Raw genomic sequence first — 16,181 nt, 5'->3', positions numbered from 1 at the left:
GGCACACACACAGCAGCCAATCACACTGCAGGGCATTCATGCAGTCAGTCAGCCAATCAGGCACACCGTGCATTCAGGCCACACTCCTCCCTTTCAGACACTCACAACAAGGAATGTGGATTGGGACAAGTACCCAGCCATTCAACACTACACACTGCATTCAGGCCAGTTTCGGGCAGGGCTGTCTCAGTCTTTGTCTCACATGCCAGAAACCAGACAACCACAACAAGGAGTGCATATTGGTCAACCACTCCATTCACCCAGGTCCCACCCACAGGAGGTACCCACAACATACAGTCAGTGGGAAGGCTCCAGTCAGTCTAGCTGCGCCTTCACAACAACACCATATATGGAACTTCCACCCAAAAGCCAGTCAGGGGGAAGGGACAGAGACAGGGCTTCCCAGGACTTTGGGAAAAACAAGACAACAGGCAATAGAAAGCAAGAGGCCACAGGGGCCATCTTGTTTCTATCAGGAATCAACTGATCCCAATGGCAGGGCCTGGGTGTCCCAAAATGGAGGACACTCAGGGCACCTGGCAGATTCAGCATGGAGCTGCCACCAGCCCATACCCTGCTCTGTGGGCCACCCACAGGTGCCCAAAAACATACACTAGGGGCACAGGGTTGTACCCCTACCCATGGGTGCCATAAGGGTATCCCATGGGTCTGTTCACCAAACCAAAAGAGAGAGCTGCACTGCCAGGAGTCCCACATGGACTCCTGGGCAGAAAACATGACAGAACACACGGTAGAAACAGAAAAAGGACAAGGATTCAGAGGCCCTGTCCCTCAGATGCATTTCCAGCATCACAGTAAGGCGCCCTCTTCCCGAGCTACGAGGGACCATTGTGCACAGCTGATCTTTGCCAACGCTCCCTGGTAGACAGACCTTCGACAGGCTGCCGACCCGATACGGGGACTGTTGCGGAATTCCAAGGAGAAGCACTCGGACTGTTGTCCGCCACTGTGAACAACCGCCGTCGCCGACCGGAGCCGCCGTGCTCCCGTTTGCCTAAGAACTTTCATTGATCATCGGACGCTCTCGTCTGCATCGTCATCCGCTTGTCTCCCGCTGGAGAAGGCCCGACCGTCGACGCGTCGAGGAGTATCCACCGGTGGGTTTCCCGCCACCTACAGACCACAGAGACGCTGACGACTCGACGCCCTTGCTGGGCCACAGTTCTTCATCATCTCTTTGCGGTCCAGAACTATTGTCATCGAGGTGCCCCGCACGCCTCTTCCTTGCAGTACGCCAACGCTCTGTCGTCGACGAGCACTGCTGGGAACGAAGCGGCCACTTCCCTGCCATAGTTCGACGGACGTTCGACGACCCGTGACTCCTGCCTTAAAGGGAGGGCACTCAAGAAGGGCTGTCAATTCCCCGACACCGAACGCCAAGTTTCCCGACACCCCTCGACGATCCGTGGCTCCCGCCTGAAAGGGAGGCAATCAAGAAGGATCGGTCGGTGCATCGTCGGAGAGCTCTACTCCACCAGGTACATTGGGGGGGGGTAAAACCTTAACAGGAAGAAGTAAGACTATTGAACATTTGGACTGGGCTTGTGCTATATATCTTTATTTACAGGTTGCCCAGGTGGGGGGATCTCCACACAGAACTGTGTCTAGGTAACGGGGCCAGCATTCTGCCTATTGTTTCAACCATCTTACGTTCCTTCCTATCTCTATGGCTGGTTTACTTGTTATTGATCTGCGTGACATTTTAACCGTACAGTTGATGCACTTCAATGAGATTCGATAACATTAGTGGTACCACTCTAGACGTGTATATATTTATCATTATTGACTTCCGAGTACAAAGTGCGTTATTGTGATCGTGTACATACCTTTGAATATTAATTATATAAAGACTGTGTTTTCAGTAATACTGTGTGTGGACATTCCTTTGTGGGGGTTGGGGGACTACACTGTACTTAAGAACCAGCCCGCCTCACCTCCTGAGAAGCTAGGCCTTGATTGCTCGTCCATTGCTACCACAATAGAGAATCTTGGATGGGGTCCTCTGTGCCTCTCCTCTACCATATAGAGAGCGGAAGTACAGACACCCCTTACCGGTCTTTACACTGGTGGCAGCGATGGGATGCTTATGGTTTTAAGACTCAGCACTGTATAACCTTGCCACTTACAAAATATACGCACTTTATTCGATTAAGGTTTGGGTGTGTACAAAATAACTGCATTACAAGCAATGGAGTCTATTGCGAATGGTAAATTGACTCGGATGAGCTTAGAGGCTCTCCAGAGTGCTTGTGAAGCCAGGGAATTAGACTTTGTGGATAAGTCTAGGGCTGAGCTGATAACTGCCCTGGTGGACTACCAGACCGATGGTGAAACTCTTGATGAGGGGGGAATGCAACCAATGAGGACTCTGCCCCTGGGGTTTCTACTGAATCTGTTTCTGGGAATGCTGCCATTCCCGCTGCCTCTGTTCCGAACCCCAGCAATTCCTTGGAACTTGCGTTATTAAGGATGAAATTGGCCTTTGAATATTGCAAGTTGGAAATAGATGCTGAGTTTAAGAAAGAGGAGCTGGCTCAACAGGTTGAACTCAAGAATAGGGATCTTGAACTCAAAGACAAGGACACTGAATGTCAGAGAATCCAGCTAGAGAAAACTCGAGTGGAGACTTCAGCGAAACCCAGTGAGAGTGTCAGGTCCCCAGCCACTAAATTTATGAAAGATTTGGTTGGTGTGTTTTCGGAGGGTTCGGATATCCTCCAATGGATTGTAGCGTTTGAAATGGCTTGTGAAATTCATGATGTTGATAAAAGAGATTGGGCTAAGTGTTTGCTAAGCAGAGTGCCTCAAACTGGATATGACTGTATTCTGAAGCTGAGTGTGGAAGAACGGGGTCAGTATGAGTGTATGAAATCTGCTTTGATTGCCAAGTTTGGCAAGACACCTACCCAATACCTTAAAAGGTTCAGGGATTTTAAGAAAAGAGAGAATGTGTCTTGGTGTCATGATGCCTACCTCCAAGAAGCCAGGCCCAGCCCAGCAACCCCAGAGGCAGACATCATTTTCCCAAGGACGTCTCAGCGGGCCCAAGTTGGGGCCTTTTGGACACAGTCCTGGCGCCTTTGGCGCCAGGCTCATTCTGGACCCCAGTCCTGGCGCCTTAGGCGCCAGGCTCACAAAGCAAAACATGTGTGTAAGTGTTTTAATGTGCACTTACCTGAAGCAGACCGTGCTGCTACATCCAAGCCCTCTTGAGGACTGAATGGGACTACTTTATCTTTTGGACTACTTCATCACTCGGGTGTGGTCTGAGGAAGAATACATACCTGAGTGGAAGGATACATACCTGGAACTACTTTACAGGCTATTTAAACCACACCCGAAGAGCAGCACATGCTTCGCGTTGTTCTGCATCTAGCAGCTGGACGCTCACCGTGTTTGCTCCTGCATTCGGACTTCTGCCATGCCTGCCAGCATCCTGATCACCTACAAAGGAAGAGAAAGAGAGAATAGGAGAAGGAAAAGACTTTACCTGCAAGATCCGCATTCCGGAGTCAGCTCGCCGATGATCCTGCAAAGGAAGACACTTAATTTAAAAGCACATCTCATCGACCGCCGCAGCGCCACATTCCACTCACCTTCACTGGGCGCCTCCATGTTCAGCAGCGATCACCCGGATTCGCAGCCACACTTCCACGCCTAGGGAGAAAAAGACAAGAGCAAAGGTGAGAGAGAGAAGGGAATGAGGAAACCTAAACCTCCATGTTAAGAGTTACCTGTTGGGTCATTCCCTCTTCATTTCGGGTCCGCGCCGCATCCAGGCGTTTCCGGACCCCGGCCCCTATGGGGAAAAAGACATTAGCGTCAATGAGCGAATGAAAAGACATTACCCAAAAACGCTCATCAAGACTTACCTGATTTCTACAGGGATTGCACCTCGCATCTCGGGTCGGTGCCTTTTCCCCGGCATTCCGTACCCCGGCCCCTAAGGGGAAAAAGACATTGACATTAGCATATTGATGCAAGGACAAAAGGGGAACCTTTCAAGGAACTTACCTGGAAGCCAAGCAAGTTTGGTTCTCATAAAACCAAGAATCCAGTGAAGTAACTGGATACCAACGCGCCCCTGCATCAGAAGCAGGAAGGAGAGCTCGCCCTTCAAGACCCTAAGGTGAGACGCCACGGGAAGCACAGAAGGGTTTCGAGGAGGGTGAGAGGGGATAGGGGGAGGCTGGTAGCATTCCCCGCAGACAGTTAATCCCTTATTCTGGCCTACAGAAGGATACTTTTGCAAGCCGGACAAGCAAGAGTTGGGAGTCCGGTCCAGTCCATCTTCTGAGTCCCGCGCAACACCTTAGAAGAGGTCACAGCAGCACGATCCTGGCCAGCGCCTCCGTGGGAGTCAGGTGAGCGTAACAGAACGCGAAGCCTACCCACAATTTCCCACCCGGGCGCTATGGAGACTTCTGAGACAGACCAGCTGGCCCAGCTGTTGGGGGAATTAATGGCAGAGGTACACTCAGCTCGCCAAGAGACTAATGCCCTCAAAAGAGAACTCATTCTCTGCAAGGAACAAACTGATGACCTGGCCAAACGATTGCTACAGAGTCAGGCTGGACAAATTCCTTTACCTAGTCCCGGGGGAATTTCCACTTCTTTGGGTTCGAGTAACCCTGTTCAGATCAATCTGCCGGGATCCATGCCTTTAGCACCGCCTGAACGTTTTGCGGGGGACCCAAAGAAATATGCCATTTTTATGAACCAATGTCGCTTACATTTTATATGCAGACCAGGAGCCTTCCCTGATGATAGGACCAAAGTGGCCTTCGTGTTATCGTACCTAAGTGGCTGTGCTGCCGATTGGTCTGTTCCTTTGGTGAACCAGAACGATCCAATTCTCCAGGATTTTCAGGGCTTTCAGGCCAGCATGGAAAGGTTGTTCGCTCGACACTCGCAGGGACAGGCCCTTGACAATGAACTGCTATCTCTACGACAAGGTAGTCAAGATCTTTTGTCTTATATAGCCTCCTTTAACAGACTGGTGGTGGAAACCGAATGGCCTGAAAATAAAAGGATCACTTTATTTCACCGGGGTCTGCGCGGAGAGCTAAAAGACATTCTGGCCCAAGTAGTGAATCCACCCCAGGGCTGCGCAGAATATATTGACTTTGTGGTACAACTGGATCACAGACTTCAGAATAGGAAAGCAGATCGGTCCAAGTTTGAAACCCTAGTACCGATCAGAACCCTCGTAAACCCCAGGAATACCGAAGCTTCGGAACCTATGCAAATAGGGGGAGTTAAGGGGCCGTTAACTCAGAAGGAACGCGAGAGAAGGCGACAAAAGCAACTATGCCTCTATTGCGGGGCTTCCGGTCACTTTCTTCGTGATTGTCCGGTAAAACCACCTAGGAAGATGGTTGGTGCCTCTGACAACAACTTAATGGAACCTGTTTCGGGAAACGACCTGGCTCGACAAGCGTAGAGGTCCGCTTGCCGAGCTTGAAAACGAACTCTCTGACCTCGCATTTTGTCTTGCCAATGGTGCTCTTGGATCCAAAAAAGCCCCAACGGTTGCATGCCATCAAAGCATACGTTGACAGCGGAGCTATCGGAAACTACGTGGACCGCGAATTGGCCTCCAGGATGAACCTTCCTCTGCATCCAAAAATAAACCAGGATGTCATTACTACGGTTGATGGTACCGAAATAGCCTCTGGGCCGGTAACGCATTCCACCACAGAAGTGACACTTGTGAGTCAGGATGGACATCGGGAAGCAATAGTGTTTGATATAATGAAGGTTCCACAATTTCAAGTAATCCTCGGAATTCCTTGGTTAGAAACACACAATCCTCGAATAGACTGGCGAGCAAAGAGAATAATTTTTCCAGATTGTGGACCTACTTGTTATCCTAGAAATCCAGCTATTGGTTTAGCCACAGTATCCCCGCCACTGTTCAACTACCGGCAGAATACCTTGAATACCAGGACGTTTTTCAGAAAGAACAGGCTAACACGCTACCCCCTCATCGTTCTTACGATTGCCAGATCGATCTAGTTCCCAATGCTCAACCACCGTGTAGTAGGATTTACGCTCTCACTGAACCTGAAAACCAGCATTTGCGTCAGTATTTGGATCAGTACCTTGCCAATGGCTTTATTCGCCCATCAAAGTCCCCGGTCTCTTCCGCTTTGTTCTTCGTATCTAAAAAAGAAGGAGACCTTAGAACTTGTATTGACTACCGCGCTTTAAATCAGATAACGATAAAGAATCGTTATCCCCTGCCTCTGATCCCTGAACTTCTTGATCAAGTAAAAGATGCTCGTATATACACCAAGTTAGATCTCCGGGGAGCTTATCACCTAGTGCGAATAAAAGAAGGTGACGAGTGGAAGACAGCTTTCCGCACCAAATACGGGCTCTTCGAATATCAGGTTATGCCCTTCGGTTTGTGCAACGCGCCTGCAGCTTTTCAATTCTTCATGAACGATGTTCTGCGAGAACTCATCGATGTTTGTGTCATCGTATACATCGACGACATCCTGGTGTACTCATCTTCTGAGTCAGATCATCGAAAACATGTTCGAGCAGTTCTAGAGAAATTGCGCCAGCACAAACTATTTGCCAAGCTGGAAAAGTGTGTCTTTCATATCACTGAGGTTGAATTCCTCGGATTTGTTCTGACTCCTAAAGGAATTCGAATGGATTCACGAAAGGTGGACGCCATCCTCAAATGGCCATCTCCCGGTTCAGTGAAAGGGGTTCAGAGTATGCTTGGCTTTGCCAACTTCTATCGAAGATTCATCCTGGAGTTTTCACGAATAGTCCAACCCATTACTGCTCTTTTATGTAAGAATAAACGTTTTGAATGGACTCCAGAGGCCGAACAAGCCTTTCAAGACCTAAAGACCAAATTCACTTCCGCACCTGTGTTGAAGCACCCGCGTCCTGATCTCCCGTATATTGTTGAAACTGATGCATCCAGTTTAGCCATGGGAGCTGTCCTGTCGCAAAGGGATCCGAAAACTAACCAGCTACACCCTGTAGCCTTTTGGTCCAGGAAATTCTCAGCTCCTGAAATTAATTACGCAATTACCAACAAAGAGTTACTGGCCATTAAATCTGCTTTTAAGGCTTGGCGTCATTACCTCCTCGGTGCAAGACACACCATCACTGTAATTACGGATCACAGAAATTTGCAGTATTCATGCAGTATACAATTCATCCTCTGAACATGCATTGTCCCACTCCTCTTTCTTTACTGACTCATGAACCTGAAATATTTCAACACCTTTCTCACGAGTCAGAGGAGACTCCTCAGACACTGTTTCTCTCACTACTGATCTGGATAAGGCATCAGCAACTACGTTGGTTTCACCACTAATGTGAAGCATATCATATTGCAGGTCTTGTAGGGATGTCACCCACTTCATGATGCGTCTGGAGACTCCCTCCAGACCACCTTTGGTAAATATTCCTATTAGGGGTTTATGGTCTGTACATACTGTGAATTCTCTGCCCCACAAATATCTTTTGAACTTTTCCACTCCCCAGACACAAGCCAATGCTTCCTTTTCTACCACTGAATATCTGTTCTCAGGTCCTTTGAGAGATCTAGAGGCAAATGCTATGGTGTGTAAGCCCTCCTGATCTTCCTGCATTAGGACTGCCCCAATACCATAGTCACTTGCATCCACAAATAGTAATGAATGTCTACTTTCTTCAAACGTTTTCAAGATGGGTGCATTGACTATAGCATCTTTAATCTTACCAAACTCTTCCTCACAAGATTCATTCCACTTGAACGTAACACCTTTACGAGTCAACATCCTCATGTTCCTTGACAAATTTGCCAACCCTCTAACAAACTTGCCATAAAATTCAACCAGACCTAGAAAAGATAGTATATCTGCTTTGGATTTTGGTGCTTCCATCTTGCGAATAGCTTCTATGGCCTTTTCTTTGGGTTTGATCCCTTCACCTGTAATTTCATGACCTAGATATTCAACTTTGTCAGTTTTGAATATGCATTTCTCTAACGATACTGTAAGGCCAGCCTCTTTGAATATGTTCAACACTCTCTCTAACCTTTTATCATGTTCTGCTTCATTTTTCCCACATACTAGCACATCATCCTGGTAACACATGACACCTCTCTCTCCTCCCAGTAATCTGTACATGACGTTCTGAAATACACTAGCTGCTGAAATCAATCCAAATGGCATTCTTATACATCTGAAAAGGCCAATAGGGGTAATGAAAGCTGTGAGATCTCTCGAATCAGGGTGTAATTCTACTTGGTGATATGCAGATTTGAGGTCAATAAGAGAAAATACTTTGGAATCAGACACCCCTGCCAATAAATCATCTATTCTGGGTAAAGGAAATTTGTCAGCCACTACATTTTTATTCAGGTGTCTAAGGTCTATGCATATCCGCAGAGATCCACTGCTCTTTCTCACTATTACAATAGGACTAACCCACTCTGAGTAATCAATTCTCTCTATCACCCCTTCACTTTCCATTTTATTCAATTCACTCTCTACATCTTTTCTCAGGGCCAAGGGAATGGTCCGTAATTTGGCAACTTTGGGAATGGCATCCCTTTTCAAACGAATTTTGTGCACAAATCCCTTCAAGCACCCTAACTTAGTGCCACTCATATGCCCTCTGGCCCCTTCCGTAACAATGCTCGAGACCGATTTTCCACTGGATTTTCCACCTTCAACAGTCAAAACCTGTTCTGGGTGGCTTGCTTCAAGTCTTATCTTGAGCTCTGCCTGATCGCTCCAGGACAACAGCTCTCCACCTCTGTTGGCTACATGGATAGTCCCTAACGCCTTCCTGTCTTTGAATTGGAGCTCAGCTTCAAAGCACCCTAAAATTTCTATGGGCACATCTCCATAAGCATTTGCTCTGACTACATTCTCCCACAATGTACAACATCCAAATTTCTCCTTCCACACTTGCACACTTATCAAAGTATAATCTGCTCCACTGTCCATGAGCATTGATACTGGCACCCCTCCAACTAACACAGTTGCATATGGTTTCTTTTTCTTGACCTTCCCATCAATGGCATTGACTGAAAATATAACTTCTCTACCAGCATCATCAATTGATATAAATTCTTGATCTGCATTGACTTCATGTATTTGACTTGGGGCGGTATAAAAATTCCTACAGCATCTAGCCATGTGTCCTCTGACCCCACATTCATTACATATAATGTTTGATGCATAACATTCTTTGTCAGAAGCTTTGTGATATAGACTCCCACATCTGAAACACCTCCTAATTGATGCACCTCTAGGATAACCAGAGTCCCTGCCACCCCTGAATGTAACATTCTCACTGGGCGACCCTCTGGTAGATGATCCTTGTCCCCATGCTCTGGTAAAGGGACCTTGGCGACCCTCAGGTCTCCTACCCATTTGCCAAGTGCGACGCGCAGTTGCCGCACCTCTCTGCATCACTCTCGAAACCTTATGTATGGCAGCTTCATTGTCATCAGTTTTGGGCTTATCTTGAGATGTATTATCCACTTGAAGCATTTGTATACATTTGTCTGTGTGTTCTATCATTTTCGCTATCTCAATTGCTCTATCAAGAGAAGGATTTCTTTCCTTCCATAACTCCTTCCTGATGTTATCATTAGAACACTTAATCATGAGTTGCATCCAAACTGTAATCAATATTGCTGCAGTGTTGCTGCTGCTGGGGGCCTTTTCTCCTTGGCCCAATCCTCGTCGCCAATGTTAATATGTAAATGACCACGCTTCACGCTGATGCTTGTCTTTATAGAGAGGCTTTATTTCTTTAGTTCATCCAAGAGAAAGGCCCCCAGCTGTGGCTGTCCTCCTGCTCTCAATCCTCTCTCTCTCTGCTGCTAGAATGTGGAACCTTTGCTTAATCATAACAACAAAGGTTCCTTGGTAACTAGGTTACATGGCAGCAGCTGAATTGATGTGATTGTAAACTCAATGAAGTAAATGTAACCACCTCCTAACAGTCTCCCACCGGGTGTCCCCTTATGACTCCAGTGGGAAGGACAAGGACAAAGAAAACGGGGCCTTTCAGAAAGCTGAGGAGTCCCAAAAGCAGTCTCAGTCGAATAAACCTAAACCCTCCTCTCCTAAGACCCAACAATCTAGTGGGGATAAGTCATCTGTGGGTGGGAATAAGAGTAGTGGTCCACCTGCTGCAAAGCAAGCTCCCGGTGGTTCCAGTACCGTACCCCGCACTCCCGGCACTTGTTGGGACTGTGGGGCTCTGGATCACAAAAGGAGTGACTCCAAGTGTAAAGTGTGATGCTGGAAATGCATCAGAGGGACAGGGCCTCTGAATCCTTGTCCTTTACTGCTTTTTATCGTGTGATCTGTCATGTTTTCTGCCCAGGAGTCCATGTGGGACTCCTGGCAGTACAGCTCTCTCTTTTGGTTTGGTGAACAGACCCATGGGATACCCTTATGGCACCCATGGGTAGGGGTACAACCCTGTGCCCCTAGTGTATGTTTTTGGGCACCTGTGGGTGGCCCACAGAGCAGGGTATGGGCTGGTGGCAGCTCCATGCTGAATTTGACAGGTGCTCTGGGTGTCCTCCATTTTGGGATACCCAGGCCCTGCCATGGGGATCAGTTGATTCCTGATAGGAAACAAGATGGCCCCTGTGGCCTCTTGCTTTCTATTGCCTGTTACCTTGTTTTCCCAAAGTCCTGGGAAGCCCTGAATCTGTCCCTTCCCCCTGACTGGCTGTTGGGTGGAAGTTCCATATATGGTGTTGTTGTGAAGGCCCAGCTAGACTGACTGGAGCCTTCCCAGTGACTGTATGTTGTGGGTACCTCCTGTGGGTGGGACCTGGGTGAATGGAGTGTGTGACCAATATACACTCCTTGTTGTGGTTGTCTGGTTTCTGGCATGAGAGACAAAGACTGAGACAGCCCTGCCCGAAACTAGCCTGAAAGTGTGTAGTGTTGAATGGCTGGGTACTTGTCCCAATCCACATTCCTTGTTGTGAGTGTCTGAAAGGGAGGAGTGTGGCCTGAATGCACTGTGTGCCTGATTGGCTGACTGACTGCATGAATGCCCTTCTGTCTGATTGGCTGCTGAGTGTGTGCCAGCAGTGTGGATGAGAGACAGAATAGTATATCTGGGGACCTCTCACCACTGGTAGAGGGGCTCAGGAAACGTTCAGAAGCGTTCAGAAGCGTTCTGGGGCTGAGTCTCCACTCTAAGAATAACTGGAACTGCTGATCCTCGACGTCCAGCTGGAAGAAGCAGACTTGCTGTTGCATTTTCTTCGACTGATCCGAAGGCTGCCGAAATCGTCGAAGACTCCCCCGAGAGAGGAGCTGGTAAGGCGCCCTCTTCCCGTGCTCCGAGGGACCATCGAGCACCGCTCCATCTTCGCCGAAGCGCCCTGGAAGACAGACCCTCGAAAGGCTGCCGACCCGAGACGGGACCACCGAGGAGATCGAAGTGAAGCACCCAGACATCGACGCCGTTGAAGTCCATTGCCGTCGACCAGGGTTCGCAGGTTTGTGTAACCGCTGGAGGCCCGTCGAAGTTGTGTTGCCCAGCCGTGGGAACCACTTGACGCCGTGCCGCCGACGACCGGAGCCGTCCGCTCCTTTGCCTAAGAACATTCGAATCAAAGGACTCCCTCGTCTGCACTGTCGACCGATTTATCCTGCCGGAGAAAGTCGAGGACGACCAACGCGCCGAGGAGAAACCTGCCGGTGGGTTTCCCGCCACCCGAAGACCACAAAGACTCGAACGACTCGACGCCCTTGCTGGGCCTCCGTCTCCACAATCTTTGCGGTCCAGAACTATTGTCACCGAGGTGCCCCGCACGTCTCTGCCTTGCAGGACGCCGACGCTCCGACACCGACGAGCACCGCTCGGACGAAGCTGCCGCCTCATCGACGCCGTTCTACCTTATTTGTCGACGGACGTTCGACGCCCCGTGTCTCCCGCTTGAAAGGGAAGGCATTCAAGAAGGGCCGTCGATTCCCCGTCGCTGAACACCGAGTTTCTCGACGCCTCTCGACGATCCGTGACTCCCGCTTCAAAGGGGGTCGCTCAAGAAGGATCTGTCGAAGCCTCTTCGAAGAACTCGACTCCACCAGGTACATTGGGGGGGTAAAAACATTATAGGAGGAAATAAGACTTGCAGAACAATATATGGACTGGGCTTGTGCTATATCTTTATTTTACAGGTTGCCCAGGTGGGGGGATCTCCACACAGAACTGTGTCTAGTGGTAGGGGCCAGTATTCTGCCTATTGCTCAACCATCTTATTTTCTCTCCTCTCTCTATTGCTGGTTTCACTCTATTGATCTGTGTGACATTGTTATAGTATTGTTGATGCACTTTAATGAGATCTAATACAAAGGGTGGTACCACTTTAGAATTGTATATATTTGCCATTGTTGATTTTCCTGAGTACAAAGTGAGTTATTATGATAAGTGTACATAACCTTGAACATTGATTATATAAAGACTGTGTTCTAACCAATACAGTGTGTGGACATTCCTTTGTGGGGGCTTGGGGTACACTGTACTTAAGAACCAGCCTGCATCACCTCCTGAGAAGCTAGGCCTTGATTGCTCGTCCATTGCTACCGTACTAGAGAATCTTGGCTCGGGTCTTCTGTGCCTCTCTTCTACCATATAGAGAACAGAAGTACAGACGCCCCCCACCGGTCTTTCTTTACATAAAGGTAAGGCACTATGAGTACAGGCTGTTAGCCTGACCTACCCTTATCCCATGTCTGAGGTGGAGGCCACTGTCCTACCCTCCTCTACCGGGATCACTTTTGGTGCTCCCGAAGAGATTTCCTTAGTGTCGCTTGGGGCCTGGGACCAGTACGCAGAGGTACTGGCGACTATCCCACAGAACACCCGTAGATTTTTGAGAAGTGTCCTCCTGAATTGCCAGCCTTCTACTGGTTTGAGAGACACAGGGGCAAGCATGACCGTGGTGGACAGGACCCTGCTCAAGCCAGAGGACTATATCGATGCTCCTCTGAGAACCACCAGGTTAGCTCTTGGGCCTCCCAAATTATCGCCTGTAGCCCGAGTCACACTCGTAATTGGAGACAAGACAGCAAAGCTTCCTGTCTGGTTCAGGACAACGTCCCTGCTAACATTCTGTTAGGTAACGATCTAGTCGAGTTGGGATTGATCGCGGATGGTCTTCCCATGACTGCTGCTGCGGTCACTAGGTCACAGGTGACACCGGGTCTGGCTGTGAGTCAGGTACCCGAGCCGAAGGCACGGCCTAAGGCACGACGAAGGAAGAGCAAGAAGGCCACCTTTGTGGAGGGAGCCCCTTCTCTTCCTGCTGTTCCTACAGCACCCATTGGGATCCATGCTCCGGACGCGCTGGGTCCAGTGGTAAACCCCGTCTCAACTCCTGTGGGAGAAGAGCCAGAAGACTCTCCTGTGGGAGAGGTTCTCAACCCGGAGGATCATCCCGATCTTCAATGCTTGTTAGCTAAAAGGGGACCATCCCAGGCAGTCTTCTGTAAAGGACAGAGAGAGTGTCCCTCTCTCGAGGGTCTGAGGAAACAGGCCCTGTCCCAGGCACAAGGCGAAGTGCCTAGGACTTTCTGGATTTATTGGGAGGGTGAGCTCCTTGTTAGTGAGCCCACCAAGCCTGAACCTGGTGCCCTCAAGAGGTTGGTGGTACCCCAGGTTTACAGGCCCTCCCTATTGCAGTTGGCGCATGAGGTGCCCTTGGATGGTCATCTTGGTACCAAGAAGACTAAGCAGAGGCTCTCTACCCATTTCTACTGGCCTCGGATGGGAGTAGAAGTGGAGTCCCACTGCAGGACCTGCCCAACTTGTCAGTTGTCTGGCAAGACTGGAGGCAGTGTCATTGCCCCACTGCAGCCATTGCCAGTGGTTGGCACACCGTTTGAGAGGGTGGGCATCGATATTGTCGGTCCCCTTGACCCTCCCATGTCAGGTGGACATCGGTTCATCCTGGTTTTGGTAGATCATGCCACCAGGTACCCTGAGGCTATACCCCTTCGGACTGTTACGGCCAAGGTGGTTGCCCAGTCTCTCCTGGGCATTTTCACCCGAGTTGGATTCCTATGACCGAGGATCCAACTTCATGTCTAGTTACATGAAAACCATGTGGAAAGAGTGCGTGGTAACCTACAAGTTCTCCACTTCTTACCACCCCCAGACCAATGGTCTGGTTGAGAGGTTTAATAAAACTCTCAAGGGCATGCTAGATGCTTTGGAAGAGCCCCTAAGGAGGAAATGGGATCTCCTCCTGCCATGCCTGCTGTTTGCTTACAGAGAGGTACCTCAAGAGGGTGTTGGTTTCAGCCCCTTTGAGTTGCTCTTTGGACATCCCGTGAGGGGGCCCCTCGCCTTGATCAGAGAAGGCTTGGAAGCTGCCCCTCCCGGTCCCGCCAAGCAGGTGGGGGACTATGTGTTAGGCCTCAGACGGAGGATGACACAGATGATGGGACAAGCAACGGCGAATCTCAAGGCCAGCCAGGAATTGAACAAATACTGCCATGACCTTAAAGCATTGCAAGTGGAGTGGACTCTGGGACAGGAGGTCCTCGTGATGGAGCCTACCAAGCCTCGGGCATTGGCAGATAAATGGACTGGACCCTTCCGGATAGTCTCCAAGATGGGCGAGGTCAATTATCTGGTTGACATGGGAATCCCAGGGGTAGCCCCTCAGGTATTCCATGTTAATTTGCTCAAGCCGTTCCACAGGCGAGCAGAAGTCTCATGTCTCTTGCTGGCTTCAGAGCAAGAAGAGGATGAGAGTGAGCCCCTTCCTGATTTGCTGCATAGCAACCCTCAGGATGGCTCAGTGGAGGGAGTACAGCTCTCTCCAGATTTGACAACCGAGCAGCAGAGGGCCTGCAGGACTTTGCTCCAGCAGTATGCCTCTCTGTTTTCGCTGACGCCAGGCCTTACACTGTGGTGTAAGCACAAGATTGACACTGGTGACAGCGTGCCTGTCAAGAGCAGGAGCCACCGAATGTCAGATACGGTTAAGAACCACATCCAGGCTGAGGTCACCAAGATGTTGGATCTGGGTGTTATTGAACCCTCAACCAGTCCCTGGTCCAGTCCTGTGGTTCTTGTCCCCAAGGCAAGATCCCAGGCCGGTACCAAGGATTGGAGGTTCTGTGTGGACTACCGAGGAGTCAATGCCGTCACCAAAACTGAAACGCACCCACTGCCCCGGGCTGATGAGCTCGTGGACACCATAGGTGCTGCCAAATTTGTGAGCACCTTTGACCTCACCTCAGGCTATTGGCAAATAACTCTGACGGACCATGCCAAGGTAAAGACAGTGTTCTCAACACCAGAGGGACTCTACCAGTTTAGGATCATGCCTTTTGGGTTGAAGAATGCCCCTGCCACCTTCCAGAGATTGGTCAATCATGCCCTCAGTGGGCTGGAAGCCTTTTGTGTGGCTTATTTAGACGACATTGCCGTCTACAGTTCCACTTGGGAAGAGCACTTGACACATCTGGGTAGAGTGTTGCAGGCCTTAAAGAGGGCTAACCTCACTATCAAGGCCACCAAGTGCCAGATAGCTCAGGGGAAAGTCACGTATCTTGGTCATGAGGTAGGAGGGGGTCAAATCCAACCTCTCCCCAGTAAGGTACAGGATGTACAGGACTGGGAGACTCCCACCACTCAAACCCAGGTGAGAGCCTTTTTGGGTCTCACTGGGTACTATCGCAATTTCATGGCGGACTATGGATCCATAGCTGCACCACTGACAGCTCTGACTTCACCCAAGAAACCTAGGAAGGTCAATTGGACTGAAGACTGTCAGAGGGCCTTTAAAGGCTTGAAAGAAAGTCTGTGTCGGGCACCCATGTTGTGTGCGCCTGACTACAGCCGACCCTTTATCGTCCAGACAGATGCCTGCGACACCGGAATTGGAGCTGTCTTGTCCCAGTTAGATGACAAAGGGAGAGAAGATCCTATCATATTCATCAGTAGACAACTCAAGGGTAGAGAACTTAGGTGGGCTACTGTTGACAAGGAGTGTTTTAGTATAGTTTGGAGCTTTAGGCGTTTTAGGCCCTACCTTACGGGGTCTACCTTCAAGGTCCAAACAGATCATAAGCCCCTAAAGTGGCTTATGCAGATGAAGGGTGAGAACCAAAAACTGCTCAGGTGGTCCATTAGCCTGCAAGGGCTAG

The sequence above is a fragment of the Ambystoma mexicanum genome, chromosome 1q (genome assembly GCF_040938575.1).
Source record: "Ambystoma mexicanum isolate Mex_15411 chromosome 1q, UKY_AmexF1_1, whole genome shotgun sequence".
NCBI lineage: Eukaryota > Metazoa > Chordata > Amphibia > Caudata > Ambystomatidae > Ambystoma > Ambystoma mexicanum.
This window is presented reverse-complemented; position numbering follows the sequence as displayed.